Genomic DNA, 4,285 nt, shown 5'->3' on the forward strand with positions numbered 1-4,285 from the left:
CACAGACCCATGAGAGTGCATCTCAATCACGAAGCAGAAGGTAAATCAAAACTCAGGTTGAGCTGATGTGAAGACAGACACGGGGGTGCAGGGCGGGGCCTCTCACCGGCTGGTGGGTCTGAGCGCCATTTCTGACCTTGACAAGGAGGTCGGGCTGGAGGGAGATTTTTCAGGGTGTTTGTTTCAACCAAAAACCGATGCAGAGAGGTATCTTTTGGCAGCTAGCTCCTTATTGTGTGTGGGTAGGGGGTGGTTTTTGTTTTTGTCTCGTTTTGCTTTTCCCTTTAAAAGATCTGGTAATGCTACCATTTGTTTCCGAGTGTGCCAGAGACATTTGGAAACATTTGGAGACCCTTCTTTCTGTTCTGCCTGTATCTCCAGCCCAAACAGCTGTTCTAGACTTCAGTTGCCTTTTGAAGAGCTATAAATCAAAGATGCAAACAATGATATGCTGAAGGTCTTTTGCTCAGACGAGTCGCCCTGGGCCTTGGGGCGCTCCACTCACTGGACATCTGTGCCCTCGTTACACGTAATCATTACGTTTTGAGGGCGAGTGGGGTCTCTGAAGTCGTCTGTGACATAGCCCTGTTTATTAGCTGAGGAAATCCGACTGAACGTGTACTTCTATCTGGCACAATTTAACCAGCCCTCACTGGGTAGATCCCTCACAGGGTGGCATCGCTGTGTTCAACCAACCATGTCACAAAGTCTGCGACCAGGTCCTATTTAGGGGTCACTGAGGAGCAAGAAGAAAGTGTTCTTTGGCTATTTGTCTGCAACATTGAAAAGGATGCCCTGGCTCATCGAGAACTAACGGGCTTTCCTGGAGCCCAGGGCTACAGACTGGGGGATGGGAGGCACAGAGGTAGAGGGGGACGCGGCCCCCGTGTCCTGGGGCTCTTGGTTTTGAGTGGAGAACAGTTCTGTGAGCGTGGGTCAGGAAAGCAAAGTTGACCGGAGCTTAGACAGGCAAGACTCTGCCCTCTCTGTTCCGGGTGCATTCAGTTCATCGAGGACCCGGTCCCCCAGCCCCTGAGGAGTGGACCCAGCTGCAGGCGGTGGCCTCTGTGGTCCGAGGTCACTGGATGGAGTCACACGGCCATGCCCGGGTGTGCCTGGGGGGCAGCCATGCCTACCCATTTACAGGTTGTCTGTGGCTGCTTTCAGAGTGAGCAGTCGTGACAGAAGTCCACAAAGATGAAAATATTCACTTCCTGGCCCTCGACACAAAAATGTTGTCAACTTCCACTTTTTTTTTTAATGTTTATTTTTTGAGAGAGAGAGCGCACATGAGAGAGAGAGAATGTGAGTGGGAGAAGGGCAGAGAGAGAGAGGGAGACACAGAATCCAAAGCAGGCTCCAGGCTCTGAGCTGTCAGCATGGAGCCAGATGCGGGGCTTGAACTCACGGACCGTGGGATTATGACCTGAGCCCGAGTCGGACGCTCAATGGACAGAACCACCCAGGTGCCCCTGCCAACCTCCATTCTAAATGAGCCCGCTCTCGCCCCTTCCTCTGGCGTCACATCATGTTACTCTCAGTTTGCCTGAGAGCTCAGTAAACCACACGGAGATGCCGATGTCTTGAGACAAGGGGTGCAACTCTCTGGACAAGGATGTTTAATCTGGAAGGAGCATTTGCCTATTAGGTAAATGTGATTGCTCTGTGCTCTTGGCTTATGAGAAAGTAAAGCGTCTGTTGAGCAAAGACAAGATAAGAGTTATGACATCCGTGTTTCAGAGAACTTCCAATTTATGGCCTGCACGTCAATTTGCTTCTAGCTTACTTAACACCCGTGGGTTGTCATTACTATTAATGTGAAAAGTCGAGTCCCAGGTTGTGATTCCCATAGGTTTTCCCAGTGGAAATACCGAGCAACAGCAGACAGCATCTGGGTGGAGAGACTACGGAGTCTTGAATGGGGAGTCCACACAGACTAACAGACCATTTTTCTTGCTCTCTCTACGTCTCGGCAGTGTCTCCCGTGGAAACCCCATCCCCGTCACCACCCAGACGCTGGGCATCCTGGCCGCAGCCGCCTCCCAGCCGCCTCCTGGAGCCGCGTGGGTGGCTGCTTCTCCCCAGCACAGCCAAGATGTGAGTCTACTCGCAGAGCCATACGGGCTTTGGGAGTGCAAGCAGGGGAGGGTTCGTACGTCATTCACCCTGTCTCTCTCAATGTGCACGCAGCTGGAGGCGCACAGAATGGTTTTAGGGAGTCCGTGAACACACAGCTGGGCTCTTTTCTCCCAATGATCAAATAATGACTCCTTAAATGTATCTTTAAAAAATATTTTTTTAACATTTATTTATTTTTGAGAGACAGAACATGAGCGGGGGAGGGGCAGAGAGAGAGAGACACACACAGAATCCCCCCACAGTGGGATCCAGGCTCCGAGCTGTCAGCACAGAGCCCGACGAAGGGCTTGAACCCACGAACCGTGAGATCATGACCTGAGCCGAAGTCAGAAGCTCAACTGACTGAGCCGGCCAGGCGCCCCCCTCCTTAAATGTATCTTAGAAAAAACTTCTAATGAACAAATCAAACCCTTAATTTGATTCATATTATAATTTAGGATGAGGCTATATATATTCGAGTTAAAAAACACAAGTTGATTTAAAGGAAAATATTCAGCAAATAATAAGATATGTGCAGCGTGGACAAGGCAAAAATGGAGAAAGGGGTCCACGAAGAGTTGCAATTTGACCTCATTTGGCAGGTGGGGAAAAAGAGTCAAGGCACATAGCTTTCCTAAGCCTGCCTGATGGGCGGTTAGCAGAATTGAGGGTAGAGCCCCGGTCACCTGGCCCCAAGTTCATCGCTGTTCCTTTGAATCGTGCCGATGTGCTATTAGAACATCAGCCTTCCGAAGGCCAACGGGGGAAGGGCACACAGACCACAGAATGTGCTTGGTCCCTGCTGAAGGTGCTTTACATGTATCAACACTTTGAATCCTTCAAGCAACCGTCTGTGAAGCAGGGATTGCCATCATACCCACTTTACAGATGAGGAAACTGGGGCAGGAGAACATTGAGTGACTTATCCATAGTTGCCAAGCTGATGAATGGTAAAGCCAGGGAAAGAACCCAGGGTCCCGAGTTCAAATCTTTAACGACTAGGAAATACCACATCTTACTTGTGATGAACGCTTGCCTTGAAATGGTTATACTTTCATCAACTTCATGGAGGTGTAATTTACGTTCCATAAAAGGCAGATTTCAAGTGAGCAGTTGTATGAGCTTCGGCAAACGTACATACCCTGAACCAGACCCAGAACTTTTCCATCCATCCAGAATTTTCCCTCGTGCTCCTTGGCTGGCAGTCCCCGCCCCCCAGCCCCATAAGAAGTCAGGTCTGCTTCCGATTGTCCTGGCCCGGTGGTGTTCCTTCCAGACTCTCGCACACACGGAATCAGACAGAAGGTACTTCTTTGCGCCTGGCATCTTTCACACAGCTTGGTGCTGATTACTTCCTTTTGCTACAGGTACCAGAGGATGGGTCCCTTCTGCTGATGCGTCATATTCCATGGGTGGTACATTCACCTGTTGATGCTGGGGTTGTTTCCGGTTTTTGGCGATGAATAAAACAAGTCTGTTTGGGGGTATATTTTATTTTCAGTTCTCTTGGGTAAAACGGAAGAGTTGGGTGATGGGATAGCTTTTTTTAGACCTGCGCAAAACCGCCAATCTGTGTTTCGAGAGGTTTTGTCATTTTGTATTTCCATCCGCAGTGCAGGGAGTTCTGGTGACTCCATCCGTGGCCACCACGGACGAGCCACTCCAGTGGGGGGAACAGGCTTTTCTGTGTGGACCAGATGTGTTTTTCCCTGATCACTGACTACACTGAGCACCACCTCGTGTACTTACTTCTTAGCTATTTGTACACATCCTTTTGTAAAATGCCTAGTCAGGTCTTTACCTATAAAAGTTGCACTGTTTGTCTTTTTATGATTGATTTAGAGAAGATTTTTTTTTTTTTAATCCATACAGGCTTTTTCTCAGGTATGTGTGCTTGTGAATATTTCTGAAGCAGACTTTGGCTCATCTTTTCACTTTCTCAACAATCTCTTTTAGAAAGCAGACGTTTTTCACCCTGAGGAGGTCTGATTTATTAATTATTGTAACTTTCAGATGATGTTGAGGAAATCGGCACTTCTCCCCAGCTCACGAAGCTAATCTCTGCTGTTTTCCTCTACAAGATTTATAGTTTTAGTGTTTATGATAGTGTATAATCGGTCTTGTGTGTATTTTTGTGTATGGTGTGAGGCGGGGGTTGAGATCATGG

At 48.6% G+C, this 4,285-nt stretch overlaps 1 long non-coding RNA gene across 1 annotated transcript; it reads left to right on the forward strand.

Annotated features, from left to right (window-relative positions):
* The first annotated feature begins 753 nt into the window (after positions 1 to 753).
* LOC122214850 lies at positions 754 to 3,574 on the forward strand. The gene is made up of 3 exons (XR_006200100.1): positions 754 to 865; positions 1,977 to 2,097; positions 3,486 to 3,574. It is a non-coding gene; the product is annotated as an uncharacterized LOC122214850 (long non-coding RNA).
* The last annotated feature ends 711 nt before the right edge of the window (positions 3,575 to 4,285 follow it).

This window comes from Panthera leo, chromosome A3 (assembly GCF_018350215.1).
Source record: "Panthera leo isolate Ple1 chromosome A3, P.leo_Ple1_pat1.1, whole genome shotgun sequence".
Lineage (NCBI taxonomy): Eukaryota > Metazoa > Chordata > Mammalia > Carnivora > Felidae > Panthera > Panthera leo.